This window comes from Nanorana parkeri, unplaced genomic scaffold, assembly GCF_000935625.1.
Source record: "Nanorana parkeri isolate BGI_ZX_2015 unplaced genomic scaffold, ASM93562v1 scaffold1313, whole genome shotgun sequence".
Lineage (NCBI taxonomy): Eukaryota > Metazoa > Chordata > Amphibia > Anura > Dicroglossidae > Nanorana > Nanorana parkeri.
In genome coordinates, this window is record NW_017307581.1 from 360,779 (window position 1) to 379,351 (window position 18,573).

General features: G+C 41.7%; 1 protein-coding gene across 5 annotated transcripts in view; it reads left to right on the forward strand.

The window, feature by feature from the left end:
* KAT2B (lysine acetyltransferase 2B) overlaps positions 1-18,573 on the forward strand; it is a 76,986-nt gene that overhangs the window by 16,616 nt on the left and 41,797 nt on the right. The window lies entirely within an intron of this gene.

The window sequence follows — 18,573 nt, forward strand, 5'->3', positions numbered from 1 at the left end:
CCTCGTGACTCCACGAGATGTTGAAAGGTGATGCGAGGAATCTGACACTGCACTGTTGCCCTTCTGTTGTCTTGTACCAGTCTTGCCACTCTCCGTTCTGCCCTAACATTGACTAGTCGCTGACGGCCACAATTCGCACGTTCAGACCCAGATTTTCGGCTGACAGTCCAGTCTTTAAACACTTTAACAACAGCTGCTCTTGAACATTTAACGAATTCTGCTGTTTTGCTGATACTCGCATGGCTCGCGCCAACAATCATCCCACGTTCAAAGGCTGTTAATTCGCGTTGTTTACCCATATCTTCAGAAAAAATCACTTCTACTGTCGTGGTAAACAACCTGCTTCCCTATTTATAATGGTCTGGCCCTCTAGCCACTTCAGCGCGAAATTATAGCTAATTTGCCTACAAACGTCAGGTGGTCATAATAAACTGGCCACTCAGTGTATACACCTCATATTCAAACAGCATATAGACAGCTCTTTGACACAACTTACTATAAATGGCTATAGGAATTGTTTCTAGTTCACATTTATCCATTCAGATTCCTGGCCAGATATAGGAATGGAGCAGTTTGCGGTGGTACTGAAGAGATTTCATGGCTGAAGGGTTTCTTCAGCCATGTTATGTATTCCCCGAGGACATTTTATGACCGAGTGCGCCCACACTTTAGAAACAGCTGATCTTTGTGCCGTTTTTCAACACCCAGGTCTGAAGGAAGCCTATTCCATGCAGCAATACACTGAGAAACCCCAGCACTGAAAACCATCTCACATACTAGATCTGATAAAAGACATTAACCAGACTGGAACTTTTGAGATGCTAGCAATAAAACACAAAGGATTAAATCCAGGACATTCTTATCATGTCTGTGGGGACATAACAGATGGATAGAAAACCTGCTAAATCAGAATAGGAAACTCAACTACCTACAATCAGTGCAACATTATCTTCTTAAGAAACAATTTGCCATTAGCCTGCTTTAGAGGATGATATCTTAACCAAAATTGAGGCGGAACATATTTAACCCCTTCATGACTGAGGCCTTTTTTTCTCTAAATTTTTTGCACCCATGTTATATTCCACATTTAGGCCTGAAAATTACTTAAAACCCCCAAACATTATACATTTTCTGAAAGCCAAGACCCTATAGAATAAAATGTTGGCAGTTGCAAATTTTTATGTTGCACGATATTAGCACAACTCCTTATCAAACCCCAAAATCTAGTGAAAAATTTACTTAAATGCTCAAAGCACAATACAATACCCATTTTTAAAATAAAATATAAAAGATGAGGTTACAATGAGTAAATAGATACCCAACATGTCCAGGTTAAAAATTGTGTGCGTTCGTGAAACGGCGACAAACCCCCAAAAAGTCCATAGACGACGTTTTAAAAGACCCCACAGGTCATCAGTTTAGAGATAACCAAAAATACTGGGCCTAGAATTACGGGACTGTAGAAGCGATCTGGTGACAGCTGAGTCGCCATTATTGCTTCTATTGTAAAGCCAACAGTCGTCCTTACAAGTTTAAACAGAGTCTGTTTAAACAGCCCTGATGCTAGCGACGTACACTGTACATTGTCAGTCGTGAAGGTGTTAAACAAAAGAACAAAGATGTCATATATTGCAGTTTACTGATCCTTACCAGAAGTTTTATCTATGGAAGAGCAGTGAGATTAACCTAGGATAGAAAGTATATTAGGCCTCCAGAACATTTCCCTCTCCTCACTTGTGTAACATTGCAGATAGGTGTTCTGTAGTTTACAGAGGTATTCTGTGCACGGCTAATAATGCTACTTGAGATAATGCTGAAAAGAACTGAGGAAGTTATCGGAGTTTACTGGATTCTGGCCAAATGAACAGGTATTTTTTGCATTTTTTAAACATGTATAACACAACACGTACAATAATATATTAACCTCTTGCCGTCCGCCCGTAGTAAAAAAACGGACGGACGGCACTGCAGCATCTGCGGGTTGCCGTCTCCAGACGGCAATTTTTTTCTGCTCGCGCGCGCCCCCTAGCGGGCACGCACGGGCAGAAAAGACACAAAAGGGGGCAATTATTGTTCACTGTTAGGGCTTACATACACTTTAAGACTTTACATAGTTAGTCAGTCAGGTTGAAAAAAAGACACATGTTCATTGAGTTCAACCTATAGAGATATTTTTCAACATCCCATTTTAAGATGGCGTTCTTACCACCATTATCTCCAGGCGAATATTATGTCTACAGAGGCCACAATCCATCTTATAGTATGTATGCATAGTTATCTCTATTTAAAGAAGGACATACAGTATGTAGGTGAGACTACAATGCTCATACTATCAATACTACTGAAAACAAGATGGCACTAAAATATGTTCATTCATTTATGTTTAAATTGTAGGAAATTGTCCATCACACCACGGGTCTGATCTTTAGACAACCTATTCATTTGGACAGTGTCAGAGAAAGAAACAATTTGTATTTCACTAAGATTTCACAGTTTTGTTACGCAATCAAGATTACTTTCAGCTTTCTATTTGCACACATTCATTTCCTGGACACCACAATTTACACCCAGAACAATATAGACATCACTGCACAACAAACCACTCAGTATTCTCCTAAATATATAAAGAATTGCCTGTTTACAGTCAAAAACTGAGGCAGCCTTTCTAAACCAGAATTCTGTGGAATGCTAGGGTTCACTTTAGAGGTTGCTTGGGGTTCCTTGAGCAATTGGTAATTTATCAGATAGGTTACCACTAACAACCTTTTCAGCTATCCATTAAGAGCATTTTTCCCAGTAAGCACCAATGGTAAGGAACATCCCTCCATCTGACCACCATTGTGAAGGAACTCTTCGGCCAATGACCACCAATGTAAGAGGGTCCTTCTCCCACTGGCCAACAATATAAGAGGGCCATTCTCTACTGATCACCAATGCAAAGGGGCACTTCAACGATGAACAATTTAAGAGAGCACTTCTCCAATGATCATCAGTGTGGGGGGCACTACCATGTCTGTTTCTTTTCTGGCTATTATTAATATTATTATCATTCTTTTTTCATTATTACTGAAAATATTTGTGTCTTATAGAACAGCTCTGGGTGTCCAGTATGCTAAGTATACCACATTCCCACTTCTTTTATTTATTCTCGTATATCAACTTGCTCTTCACGTCAATGTACCATGAGCTATAGATGTACTAAATATTATTAGGGGTGTCTTCTCACCTCAAAGTTATTTCAAGAGTTCCACCATGTTAAAAAGGTGAGAAAAGCTGCAATACGGTATATACATATATGTTGATACCGTGATGACAGAAACAAATAGCTCGTGTCATCGCAGAAAGCTTTCATAAGCAAAGGAAATCATCCACAGATAGTTAATGATCAGCTCTACACAACCACTGAAATACCCAGGGACAAACTCTTGAAATACAAACAGGCTGAATACAGCAGAGTGCCAATTGTGGTTACATATAAACCACAACTGAATGTCTTAAGAAATGTAGCCAAGAATGTTCAACTTATACTCCACAGGAACAATAGACTGAGGGAAATATTGCCAGATTTGTTTCTTCTCTCTTGCAGACAGCCTCCCAGTACAAGGAAAATGACTGTCAGAACCTAAGTGCTTCATTTCAGTCGACTGCTACAGGCACATTACAGTGTAAAAAGAATATATGACGTGTGCACAAATTTCTTATGCACATATCTAATACAATTTACAGGCTTGCAGTGGTTCTTGCCCATCCTGAAGAATTTTTCCTGTGTGTAACCAGCAAGGACATGGGGTCTGGGGAGGCAGGTGAGGTCATTATGCAAGAAAATGCTGTCAGCTTCCAGTCAAGACTGGAGCTTTTTCTCCATTCAGACTGGCGTTTAATAAGGTACACAGCGGGGAAAGCCTTCCTGCTGTGTAACCTGTCAGGCGGCACTTCATCCAGCTTTTGACAGATGTTGGGTTACACAGAAGCGTGCGGGTGTGTAACCCAACACAGTGAGGTCAGAGCAACAACAGGACTCTGATTTGGAGTCAGAGGCTTGAGCTCTGTGGATAGTTTGGACCTACGGCATTATCGCCCACACCGCACAGGGAGAGTGGTTTCCCCTCCTACCTCACAGTTTTAGTGACCGGGCCTGGGGCGGGGGCCAGACGGAGGATGCCTCATCTACCACCAACCTCACCTCATATCCCTGGAACCAGACATGGTTTATATTATATTGTGTACCAAGTGCCACTCTAGCAGGACCTATATTGGGGTAACAAAATAGAGGAGTAGAAAACATATGACCACCAAGGAAAATTACCAGAACAGTGGGATAGAATGTCTGCAAACAGGAACAAAACCCATTAATCACTTATCACTTTGGCCAAATGTTTGCCTTTGTTACCCAAGGCCAGAACTGGGTTGCAATAAATAATAGCAAGCAGCCTCTAGTCCTCCATGAGGCTTGGAGTGGAGCCGCATACTGAAGTCATAAAACAAATGGGTAGCACTAAGAACTAAGTATGACTGTCCTTCCCAAACGGCATTAAATGTGTTTTGTTGTGTCAGTTTGATTAGTGCCTGAAATCCATTGCTGTTCTGTGCACTTTGCGGCTTTATCTCAATGTTTTTAGGAAGAGTGTTAGAACTACAGGACACCTCCCTGTGAATTGTGCTATTGGCAGGGCCACCAGGTGAAATTAAAGGGAAATAATCCTGAATGTAAAGATAATAGAAAGACTTCAGTACTTTGAGTCACTAGCCCAGAAAAAGTATTCAGATGAGGAGTTCATTCATTAGCTGCATGCTTGTTCCAGGTCAGTGACTCAGAAAGTATTAGGGGGCCACAGACAGCTAGACAAGTAGCATTTTAGAAATTAAAACCCCTTTCAGGTTTTTTTAGTGTGTCCTTTTTGGGTAGATTTCCCTGCACTTCTTCTCCTGGAGACACAAAAGGGAGTGAGAGGAAATCTGTCCAAAGGGAGAGAAAATCCTCCTCTTAGTTGTCTAAGGATTTTGTCACTTCTGGGTTCTGATCTGTCATTCCCCGGGCACTGTGGCTGAGGAAGAAACTGTTGGGGGTCCATGGGTGACATTAGGAGTCTAATAGACCCCCTAATGTCTCCTGAAAAAGGATCTGTCCCCAGCAATATGCCATCACATAGGGGCTGATATGTCATACCAATAAAGTTAAGTATATAAAAAAATGAAAGTTAAATAAAATTAATACTTGCCCCTGCCACCATGTACACGCACATGTGAACATAAACACATGCGTCGTGTGTGCCCACTTTTGAAAATGATTGCTGCACATTAACTGTAAATTGATGACCTGCAAATGCTTTTAAAGCATCGCCTATGGGCAATTTTGGGCCTATGGGCTGTTTCATTAGCACACACAAATTTTGAGGCTTGACATGTTTGATTTCTATTTATTCCCCACAACCTTATCTTTAAATTTTTGGCCTAAAAATTGTGTCTTATATTGTATTTGTGTGCACTAAAATTAATTTGAATGCTTATTTTGCTGAAACGTATTTTGGGTGTAAACATTGTGTGACATATATGATTGCAGTTGCCACCATTTTATTCTCCACGGTCTCTGCTTTCAGAAAATATATAGTTTTTGGCCTAAAATGTGCAATTGAATGTATTCAAAAATGGCTCTGGGAATGAAAGGTTAAAGCTCATCTCCAGGCAAATAAACAGTGAAGACAGTGACTGATGTGTGTATCTAAGTACCCTGCAAAGCTCTGCATAATGTAGCATGTCAGCACTATGCAGATGTGTTGTATGCTGTAAAAAAAGTTACATATACCGTGTTTCCCCGAAAATAAGACACTGTCTTACATTTTTTTTGGCTCAAAAAAACACACTAGGTCTTATTTTCAGGGTAAGTCTTATTTTTTTTTTTTTAATGTACAACAATCCACACTTTCATGTTCATTCATTCATGTACAAAAATATGGTGATCAGGGCAATCAGGGGTGCCGTACCTTTCCAAGAGCAATTTCCTAACCAATCGCTGGCCAGAATGAGCGAAGCGCGCTTTCACTATCGATTCCTCACAGGCGGAGTGCATTTGGTATCCTGTGACAGGAGCTATAGAGGAGGCATCGGTTTATGCGGCTCTGCTCCCTCCGCTGCAGCCTCGCTTCCTGTAGTGCTGGCTTCGTGGGCACCACTGATTCTCTCCTGCCTCTCCAAGTTCCCCCTTATGCCACCACCGGCCCTGGCAAAGGTCACAACTAGGTCTTATTTTTGGGGAGGTCAGCGCGGTCCGCCTCCGTGGTCGCGGGGCCCCGCCTCCTCTTTCATCGTCGGGCCCTGCATTCTCTATCGATGGGCCCCGCCTCCTCTTACATCACTGGCCCCTCCTGCTCTTAGGTCGCCGGGCTGAGCCTCGCCTCCTCCTTCACTGCAAACGCTGAGTCCAGTCTCTTCTGCAGAAGCTGCTGGCTGTCACTGACACAGCTCAGCAGCGGGTGTGAGGAAGAACGCGTTGCTTTTGACAGCCAGCACCCTCATATGCCATAGCGACCCAGTCGGCCCGCAGGGCATGAGAGGGATGCCCTGGCCGGGCCCCCCTGTGCCTGGGCCCCATAGCAGCCACCTGGGTTGCTATGGCATTTGTTACGCCACTGTATATATATATGTACACTGCAACATTATGTGCCCAAAAGATGAGGTCAGCTGCCTTAATATACCGAATGACCAGGTTTTTCCATCAATGGATTTTTTCTTTACTGATGGCACATTGGGCATATACAAAGATAACAATGCCAGGATTCATTGGGCTCAAGTTGTGAGAGAGTGGTTCAGGGAGCATGAGACATCATTTTCCATCATCACTACAAGATCTTGGTGAAAATTGAATGCAACTCTGGATGGAAATAAATGTTGTAACATTGCATAAGCTTGTCAAAATGACGCCACAGCGAATGCATGACGTAATCACAGCTACATACGACAGGCAATGTGTGTGTGTGTGTGTCTGGAGAGAGAAATGGTACAAATAAGCACTCAATGCCCTGGTGCATCTACTGGTTTTTTTTTTTTAGGGAAGTCCTTTAAATGCCTACTATATTTGTTTCTGGTATATATATTTATATGAATGATTTTGCTTGTTTGGCCATGGACGGCGAGGGTTGTAGACACTAGGAATAAAATGTATTTGCAGTCATTAGACTTTTGTAGGGAGCTGTGCTCAGTGGTGCCCCAGGGAAGCTTCAAAACCATGTACAAGTATAATAGGTCAAGCTATGTATGTATTCATTTTTATAAAATCGGATGTTTTTATCGATCTCTCTGAGGGCTTGTCCGCAGCAGCAGCTGCACTCAACCATATGGCTACTGGTGTACGTGTGCCTGGATAGTGCCAATGTGCTCGATTGAACCGCATTGCACTATTTATTTTTTTGTTGTTATTAGAACTTTATTGATATTTCACAAGTGACATTTCCTCAAGTTTTATGGGTTCGCCACGGTGTGGTGCGGTTGTACTGCGTCTCACTACATTGCACAAAGCTCTTCATGTCGTTCTTTTTTTAAGCCCACACCACATGAACGCAATGGTGTGAACTATCATCATCCATGATGATGCAAATTGCCTTGACTTGCGTTCCGGCTGCGCTGGAAAAAACATTCAGTGCAGCCTGAACACAGATGATGTGAACGAGCCCTTAAACAGGTCAAGTTACCATTCTTGTATGACTAGGCAAGGAAAGTAGCCAGTAGAGTTAGATACTAAGCCCAGACACCTCTCAGCAGCTCACAATAAATTCACTAAATTCCATTTATATGACCTTGTAATAAAAATAAATGGCACAGCGGGGGTCTGTGTATATTAAGTGGGTATGATGAATAGATCTGAAAATGTGGGCAATTTCATCCCTGTGAGGATTTCAGGGTGGCTTCTTAAGTATACGTGATGGACAAACTGCAATTAAAACTGTTGCTTCTGTAGGATTTCCCTTGCCAGTGGGAGGGATATAATCATAGGCAATGCCTGACTTATGCTCGGCTTAATCTTTAGTACATGATTAAGGGCGGTAGATAAAAAACATGTCTTTATTAAAGCTCACCAGCTAGCTGCTGAGTTGATAATGAATTCTAGATTGTTTCCTCTCTTTAACTTTAATATTCAAGGCTGTAACAATGTCTTTGTTTCCTTAAAGTAATAGGACATCAGCTCAAACCTCTGACACTTGTTTTATTGCTTAACGGATATGTAAAGAGACTTTCTGCGTGCTTTCTTCCTAATCGTGCACAGCACAGTGCTAATCGTGCACAGTGTTTGCCACGCGGCCCCATTGATATCAATAGGGTTATATCTGTGTAGCAATCGTTAAAAAAAGGTACATGTACCCTTTTCTGCAAAGCAAACTGCTTGTTTTTTGCTGCGATTTATCGAGTTTGCGATTGCACATGCAGGATTGAGGCGGAAAACCGCACGATTTGCCTGCCACGATTGGGGTGTCATTAAAAATTAATGGCACCGCAAGCGCGATCAGCAGTTGTGGGCGTGTCAGTAATTGGATATGCAGAGCCCAATAGCAGGGGCACACACCTTGGGATAACATACTCCATTCCATACTCCATTCCAAAAACATGGCACAAAAGGGTAAATCCAATAATCATAGTCAAACGAAGCATAAGGTCAGGGCAGGCAACAAAGGATCAAACTCCATAAACGACGCAAAGGTCAGGTAATAGACCCACACGGCTAGTAACTGGACCACACTGTGGATAGCTCTGAAACAACTGAGCACTCTCTCTCTGGAACCTCGCAGCTTTATAGTGATCAAACATGAAGTGATGTAAGGAGGTGATGCAATTTCTGTCTATAACAGGAAACACTCCAATGCTGGCATTTAGTGCCTGCAGGGACAGAGGAGTCAACGCTGGATCGGAGAGCCACCGCACCGCTGGAGGGGCATATGAAAACATCAGGAAAGAAGAAGAAGATCAGATTAAGAGACATTTAAGGCAAGTGCTGACATTAACATCGGGGGGAGGGAAAAAAATTTTTGACTTTAAAGTGACATTAAACCCTCAGATTTTTTAACATAAACCAATACTGTAATGTGCGCCTTACTGTAATCCATGGTTGTTTCCCTTCTCTTTGCTGCTCTTCCTTTTAAATCTGTATCTGTTCTCATGCTGGGCAGAACTTCTGTTTTGCAGCAGACTGCCTTGTCTCTGAAATGGATACATGGTGTCTGTGTGTAGGTTCACAATCTGAGCCAGCACTACAGGAAGAGGCACTCAGCTGCAAAGGGAAGTTCTCCCCCAGCATGAGAAGAGATACAGATTTAAAAGGAAGAGCAGCAAAGAGAATGGAAACTACCATGGATTACAGTAAGGCACACATTACAGTATTGGTTTATGTTAAGAAATCTGAGGGTTTAATGTCACTTTAATGCCAGTTACATCCTGCATCTTATAGGTAAGGCCAGATCTTACCCAAAGCTCCACTAAATTGATGTGTATTACAAACGTAGAGGTGCAGATGTTTTTACTGACTCTGTGCAGGAATCCTGCTATGAAAAATGACACCGCTTACATCTCCTATGAAAATATTAGTTGCCTGAGGTGCTTTGCACACTTTTCGTACCTAAATTCAGTTCCACTTTAAAGGGAAATTACATAATAATTTGATGAGCCTGGTTTCATTATGAATCTGTTTAGGAAATGACATGGCCACAGATGCAGATGTCTCTGTGCATGTTTTTAGAATGCAAACACTTCTATTGACAAGGAGTTAAAGTCCCAGTATAGCTGCCGTTTTATACATGCTAAGGTGGCGGACTCGGAATATAAATCTTTATCCTTATATCAGCACACATCTGTTATCCCTCTGGCAGTCGGTGCACTTTTGCAATGTTGTGAAGAGGGGGCAGCGAGGTGGAGCCTAGTTAGTTTTATATCGGCTTGGCTCCAGTTATTTTGCTATGACAGTTACAAGAGGCGAGGCTTAACTCGTTGCTTTATCTTCTGTTCCTGACTAACCCGCCCATTACAGGCTGTTCATTATTTTTAAACTCCTGACTAATATCAAAGAAATAAAAACTGCTTAGAGAGTTGGCAGCTGCATCTGGTGCACAAGAACAATGACAGGTTTGGACAGTTTGTCCCGGACATTTTTGGAATTTTGGCTTGGCTGCAAATTATCCCTGAAAATGATTATTAAAAAATGGCAATGAGCTTACTATCTAAACATTGAGCTTAATTGCTGCATTTTATTGATTGATTTAAAATAAAATAAAAAAAGGATGTTAGCTGGCATAACAGGTATATTTCAAGGAGAAGCATGTGTACCATTGTTCTACCGATAGAGAATTACTGTCATATGCAGTCTACAGCTGAGTGACAGACACAGAAAATTGGAACAAAGACACAAAGAAAAAGGGAGTAGTTGTCTGGCAGAGATTATGCATATGAGCTTTCTGCAAGCCTAATAGTAAAACAGTTGTGCATAGCGCTAATCCCATAAGGGATCGGTTGGACTTTCACATGCTTTGTGAAATGAGGAAGGGTGTAACATGATTCTGCAAGAAGCAAGCAGGAGTAAGCCAGAGGTTTCTGAAAATATGTAATGTAGTTTACTTCTAAAAGTGGGGGTCTTCAAACTTCTCAGTGGGAGGGCTTTATTGTAGATTATACAAATATTCAAGGGTCAAAAAATTAAAAAAATTCTTAAAAAAGGAATGTAAAAAATGTAAATAAATACCTCACATTAGCGAGTACATCAGGGAGTGACCATCAGAGTCCCCCCTTACATCCAGGAGTGGCCAGCAGAGTCCCCTCTTACATCAAGGAGTGCCCTGCAGAGTTCCCCTTATATTTATGTGTGCCCAGCAGCATACCCTTTTACATCCGGGAGTGTCCAGCAGAGTCCCCCTTACTTCTATGTGTGCCCAGCAGAGTCCCCCCTTACATCTATATGTGTCCAGCAGAGTTCCCCCTTATATCTATATGTGCCAAGCTGAGTCTCCCCTTACATCTGTGTGCCCAGCAGAGTCCCCCTTACATCTATATGTGTCCAGCAGAGTTCCCCTTATATCTATCTGTGCCAAGCTGAGTCTCCCCTTACATCTGTGTGCCCAGCAGAGTCCCCCCTTATATCCCTTTGTGCCCAGCAGAGTCCCACCTTATATCCCTACGTGCCCAGCAGAGTTCCCCCTTACATCTATATGTGTACAGCAGAGTTCCCCTTATATCTATGTGTGCCCAGCAGCGTACCCTTTTACATCCGGGAGTGCCCAGCAGAGTCCCCCTTACTTCTATGTGTGCCCAGCAGTCAGAGTCCCCCCTTACATCTATATGTGTCCAGCAGAGTTCCCCCTTATATCTATGTGTGCCAAGCAGAGTCTCTCCTTACATCTGTGTGCCCAGCAGAGTCCCCCCTTACATCTATGTGTGCCAAGCAGAGTCTCCCCTTACATCTGTGTGCCCAGCAGAGTTCCCCCTTACATCTATGTGTGCCAAGCAGAATCTCCCCTTACATCTTTGTGCCCAGCAGAGTTCCCCCTTACATCTATGTGTGCCAAGCAGAATCTCCCCTTACATCTTTGTGCCCAGCAGAGTTCCCCCTTACATCTATGTGTGCCAAGCAGAATCTCCCCTTACATCTTTGTGCCCAGCAGAGTCTCCCCTTACATCTGTGTGTCTCCCCTTATTTTCCAGATGTCAGTGGAGCTACCCCTGCTCTGCAAGGGTTAACTGCTTATTTTTCTCTAGGGGCCGGAATAAATCAGATATACCCACCTGACGCTCAGTCCTGCGGCAGTCAGCTCACACCTCTCTTGTTCTTTATTTTAGTCCCTAGATCAGAACGAGCAGTTAACCCTTGCTGTGCAGGAAGCAGCCCCACTGCATGGGTTCATTTTTACAATTCCTGGAGTTCCTTTTTAATCATTATGCCTGCAAGGGAAGCTTGGGGATGCAAATAAGGTGACGTGTTATGAGGGTTTATTTTTGCTTACCCACATGCAAAGTAATAGAAAAGGTTAATATATTTACCTTTTCTGGTGAAAATGCTGCTTTGGACTCCTTCCTTCAGTACTGGCTACATGTAAAGGTCTAGGCATTTGGCATGTGATCTTTGTTGTAACAGAAAATCAACCTAAACTCTGAGACTCCCCTTCAACAGAGATTACACACCAAGTGCCAAGACCTTCGGAAATGAATTTTCTCTAGGAAAGCAGATATGTAGTCCTTCTACTACTCTGCATTCATCTATAAATACATTAAGGTGTGTACAGACAATTCACATAGCCTTCATCCTGCAAAACTCTGTGAACGCTCCTTCTGTGCGAATAAAAGCAAAAAAGCAAAAATGAACATTCTTAGTATATTTTCATTCCAAGTCCAATGTAATATTAGGTAAATACCACATTATGGCCACTAGAGGGAGCTGAGAAGCATAGGAAAGATGTAATAATTGCTCCAAGTGTTATTCTGCACTAAGTCCCTGTTCACACCAGGGCGTTTGTAGCTTGTATTTGTCAGCACGTAGAAGCCCCGCACAAGAAATCCTATTGCTTTCTTTAGTCCCCGTTCACATAGCGTCATGCTGAGAAAAAAGCCAGTCGGTGGACAAAAGTACTTGAGCTTCTATTTTGGGCATATCAGCGCGATTAGAATTAGGAAAAAGGGTCACGCTGCGCTGATCTCCCCCAAAAAGAGGCGCATACATATTAGCTTGTGCGCAGCTTTTCCGTGCTGACAAATACGCGCTACAAATGCCGGCGGTGTGAACGGGGACTAATATCGTTATCTTGCTTCTTGATTATCTCGTTTGCATTTTTGAAAAAGCCGATATAAACGAAAAGTAATGGTAAAAAAAAGAACAATTTTGGGTTTAACCAATCACTATATACAAAAACAGTTCTAGATTTAACCAATCATTTTTGGCATTTACATTATTAATGGTCCACATAACCGCGGGTGTGTCCATTGTCTGAATACATTGTGCAGGAAGGTGCCCTTGTTAGTCATGGCAGAAAGTTGGAAGGTGTGGCAGTGGCTTCCTAAAATTGTCTGACAGGAGAGTGCTACTCTGCAACAAAAGGAGGGAAAGGAATATCCCTGTTGTGTACCAGTGAGACAAACCATTAAGGGGGCATTTAAACATACAACAGATACAAAGTAGATCTGCAATCTTTATACAGATAATTGCGCCCCAGAAGTCATGCCTGTCCTCTATGGAAAGAAGTGTTTAAGTCATGGAGTGACTTCTTTCATCCTGGCTTAACGAATAATTAAATCCTGTTCAACAAGGTTAGCTAATGTCTGTGATTATTTTTATAGCTACTGTGATCTATTTAAAGCAGAGTTTCACACGAGGGAAGCTTTGGCTTACAGCAGTAGATCTTAAAGTCATTTTCTCTACTCTTCTACTGTTCTTTTTTTTATTTCCCTGGTTGCATGGTCTAATTGTTCTTAATATCTTGTTATACCCAGGTGTTCATTTCTGCCCATTTTTTATCCTATCCCAGTCTCTTTGCTCCCCCCGTGTATTGCGGTTGTGGTTCTGAACTCTTTCAGTGCCTTTCAGGAAAGTGCTAACCGCGTTATTAATTTGCATAAAGAGTGTGTTAACGTGTAAGTAATTGGATGCAATCATTTGTTTCAGCTCAGTAGAAGCTGTCTCTCAGCTTTTTGTTTGTACTGCTGTTGTTTTATTCTGTGTATATAGAGAGCCATTTTACCAAACGACATCCTTTCAAATCCTGCTGTTGTCCAAAAATGACAGAGACAATAGGCTAATGTATTTTTTTTTTGCTTAGCTACATTTCTTTATGTTAACTTTGTGGATCAAAAGAGCACAATTTCTGAACCACTACTATGTGTACTTTAGTGGTTTCTTATGCTTGTCAAAATAAATAAATAAATTACATTTTTATTAAGCCTCTTGTTGTAAACATTTCCTAATCTATTGCCTAGATCAGTGTTTCTCAAACTTTTTTCAGCCATGGTATCCTTTAAAAAAAAAAACTAAATCTTCAGGCGCCCCTTTCTAAAATGTAAAAAATAATGTGGGCTCCCTCCAAAATCCATACCAGTCCTTTATCCCAGATTGGTGTCTGGTATGAATTTTAACAGGAGACCCCACACAAGAACACAACATCAGCGTCCCCCCTCTCACACTAGGAAACCCTATTCAAATCAAAATCCTCCCTTCACATCAGAGTCCCTCTCTTTCACATCAGATTCCCCCCTCTCACACTAGGAAACCCTATTCAAATCAAAATCCTCCCTTCACATCAGAGTCCCTCTCTTTCACATCAGATTCCCCCCTCTCACACTAGGAAACCCTATTCAAATCAAAATCCTCCCTTCACATCAGAGTCCCTCTCTTTCACATCAGATTTCCCCCCTCTCACACTAGGAAACGATATTCAAATCAAAATCCTCCCTTCACATCAGAGTCCCTCTCTTTCACATCAGATTTCCCCCCTCTCACACTAGGAAACGATATTCAAATCAAAATCCTCCCTTCACATCAGAGTCCCTCTCTTTCACATCAGATTCCCCTGTCTCACACTAGGAAAGCCTCTTCAAATCAGAACCCCCCACCTTCACATCAGAGTCCCCCTCTTTCACATCAGAGACCCCCTCTGACACTAGGAAACCCTCTTCAAATCAGAAGCCCCCCTTCACATCAGAGTCCCCCTCTTTCACATCAGAGGCCTGACGCTGTGTGAAAATTTCAAGGCACTCTGGTTGAGAAAGGCTGCTCTAAATGAGTGCTTCCCAACCAGTACACAGTAGCATACCAGGGGGTAGAGGAAAACAGTAAGGTAATGGCAGAGGTGGAGCATGCGAACTGGGGTGCATATGCCGACACTTGTGTAATTCCGGCACCTCCATCTCGGTGTGATATTCTGCTTTTTCTTCCTCTCCCTCCCCCCTCCTCAAGTGCAGTGCTGCCATCTTGACAGGGACAAAATAGGACATTTGAGTATGCAGGCAGAAATTATTTTTTTTTGTTAGAGTTGCTGCAAGGTGTATTGTATTTTTAGCAAATGCATCTACATATATTATATGTAGAATACATATGTTGTAAATGCAATACACCTTGCAGCAAGTTTTCGGTGGCATGTAATGTAAATGCAATACAGATTTTACTCATATACTGTATCCCTCTGTCATATGTCAATGCATGGGCCTAGAGATTGGTTGATGGCCCTGAGCACTATCACGTGGTAGGAGGGCACATGCTGTCCCAGAAGCATCATTTATTTTCACTGACTGAGGCTGCAAAAGGATTGGCGGGGAGGGCTGGCCGGGTGCGTTTCATTGGGTCGGGGGCCTCCTTTACACAGCCAGTGTCACTTTGCCCTGAATGGGCAAATTACAATGTCTGTTTAGGATTATTTCGTTGTTACTAGAGTGTACCTTATACATCTGGGTGGACAAATTAATAAGAAATTCAGAGCCAGTCTTTGAGGTGCCAGCTCCATTGACAACAACTAGAGAAAACCTCAAAAGTTAGATGTTAGCTGTATTTTTGTGAGGAGCATTGGCTAACGGATTCCTGGGATTTGTCCAGCCCTGTTGTACATATTATAATGTATTATTATTATTATAAATGGGTACATCGTTTTTTAGGGTTTAGGAACACTGGACTGCACCATTGATGCTTAATGAATGGTTGTTCACATGTTGCCCATCAGCACTTCCGCTGGAACACTTGTGATGTCATCTGCACAGAAAAGATCCCTTGTCTGGAAACTGAGGCTTACCTCATTGGTATTTCATGTTTGCAAGAGCAGGACTGGTCAGTTCACTTTCCTTTTTACCTGCAGCTCTGTCCCACTATTAGGGACTGTAAGACTTCGATATTCAGCACACGTCTCGCCTGCACCCTGTAGCTGTTCATTGATGCCGCAGCATCTAATAATAGTACAGAGTGGCGTGCCATATATCACTGTTGATCTCGCTGCCCCACTGTTGTAATACATTATAATGCTGTGAAATTTGTTCTCCAGGCAGCCAATCTAGGCTGCAGTTTCTGATGTTGGAACAGTGATTTACAAAGTAAATTAATTTGCATGTCCAGTGGGCCACGGTGTTGTGTAAATAATGTGCATAAACACTCTTTATATATAAATTAATTTGTCCTAGATCATGTCATCGTTACTAGCCACCCCTAGATCTCATTGACAGTGTTAGTGTTATTGTTCCTGAAATGTCCGACTTTGCCAATTAGTATTCTTCTTTTATCATTCATCTCTTACAATGATTTCATATTATACAAGCTTAGTGTTTATCTCATTGACTACAAATATTCAGTGTTAGAAGCTTAGGTATACTGGCTTAGCAGCAAAATGTCCCTGTGAAATTATTATTATTATTATTCACAACCAATTTGTATAAACATATATGAATGCATGTTTATAGTAAATACACACGCAATAGAGGTTTTGCCTTAAAATGTTTATATATGGCTCTGTGAAGGACTGAAGGGGTGCATGTGATATTCCCATATTCTGATAGGCTGGTAAACATTAGTTATCTATTAAATATACTTTTTATTGCATTTCTGTTTTTAGAAGGCATAGAAACATAAGTAAAACAAATGCCTGTATATTTTTTTTCAGCGCAAAAATAGGAAGGTATACCCAATGTATGAGTATCTGATGAGTGATAGTAAACTCCTCTTATGATACTTTGTTAATAATTCTCATAAATTATTCTCTAGCACAGCCTTTCTCAACTAGGGTGCCTTCTGAATTCCTCAGGGTTGCCCCGAAATGTTCACATCGTCATGCCTCCCAAGAGAACAGTTCTTCTGATGTGAATGGGGGGGCTCCAGGTGTGAAAAAGGGGAATTTGAAGAGGGCTCCTAGTGTGAGAGAGGCTCCTAATAAGAAGGTGGGCTCTGGATGTAAAGGGGAAGTCTAATGTAAGAGGGCAGATGCTGATGTGAAAGGGGGGATTATGATGTGAAGCATAATGTAAACCCCACTTTTTTTTGCATTTTTGCTTGGGGGTTCCCCCTTAAAAACTATACCTGGTCCCATATCATAGATAAGGGTAAGGGATGGATTTTGGAGGGACAACACGTCATTTTTTATATGTACAGTTATTACATTTTATACTAGGGTCCCTGAGATTTTGCATACTTATAAAGGGTGCCACGGCTAAAAAGAAGGTTAAGAAATGCTGCTCTAGCGTTTATCTTTAGTTTAAAAAAAAAAAACAGCATAGTTATATTGCTCACTTGTCCTTATCAGGATATCCAAGAGCCACAAGTGTATCCAAATGTGCACTAATGACAGGAATACTGATAACAGTCCATTCAGTCAAAGGGTATGAATTATAAATCCACAAAGCTATATAACTCCATTGTAAATAAGTAGTAAAACTTATAGGCAAGATATCCATCTGTACAGTTGCGCTAAATAACTAGATGAATGATTTATGAGGAACGAGTGCCTGGCTGGCAGCAAGTGAATCAAATGCATAATTACTGTGCTGTTTAAACACAGTTCCAGGCTCTATTTTAGACCTCAGGACACATCTTTGATACTGACAAAGCCATTTATTAATTTTATTATTGATGTACTGTACTGTATTCGCCTTTTCATGCATTTACTATGTTTTACAAAGCAGACAAAATGCACAGACCTCCAAAAATACCTGTTCTTACCAGAAAGCTATGTTGTGTTGCTGCTTTTTGAATGCATTACATTGCATTTTGCCATTCAAGACAGTTAAATGGGGTCCTTTCAAATGGTAGCTCAGTGCATATGAAAATTAATGGTCATTTCTGTTACCGCAATGTGTACATTATAATGATTGAGACCCTGTCTCATCTCGTCTTGACATCTTGATGCAAACCCGAACTTGATATAAACCAATAGTTTTAAGCAGGCTCTGGGTAAGGGAGATCCGAGAAAAGTTTTACTCTTTGATGAAAAAGTGAAACAAATAGCACAGCTAATAAAGTTAGCTCCATGAGGAACCATATTAGTTGTATTGAGGGCCCACTGATCTAATTTCTAAGCATTCTACATGTTGGAAAAACCACTGTATTTAGTAATTGCTTTGTGTATCTAAGCAAGGACGAGGTCTTCATGCAGACAGGCAGGCCTGGTGTAGTACAAAGCAATGTGGAAATGCCTTTCCCCAACACTGTTTTAGAAATTATAGGTTTAAACTATGGAGAGGAGTTGACACATTCTGCATGAGCCCCTGGATTTATGAGACCATCAACTACATAACTTGTGATTTGCTGAGCTACGCTGGAACAGTGCTTCCACCTTTATGTAAAGCCCTCATCTTGACATTTAGCCCCACTCTTATTCATTTTGGCCTTTTTGGCTATTAAGGGCTTTGGAAACCAGCTGCTCTACTCTTAAAGTACAACTAAAGGCCCCTGTATGACAGTCTAAACAAGTCCCAAATCCAGTTCCTATGTGATGCAAAGCCTTATAAAGTAAACAAACAACTTTCTGTACTTTCACTAACTGAGCAAAATCCTCCTTCATTTGTGTCTCACATGCTCCCCCTCCCAGACACTGGAGCTCACAGTGGGAGGGTTTCAGCAACAGAGGCAGTGCTGTCAATCCAGAA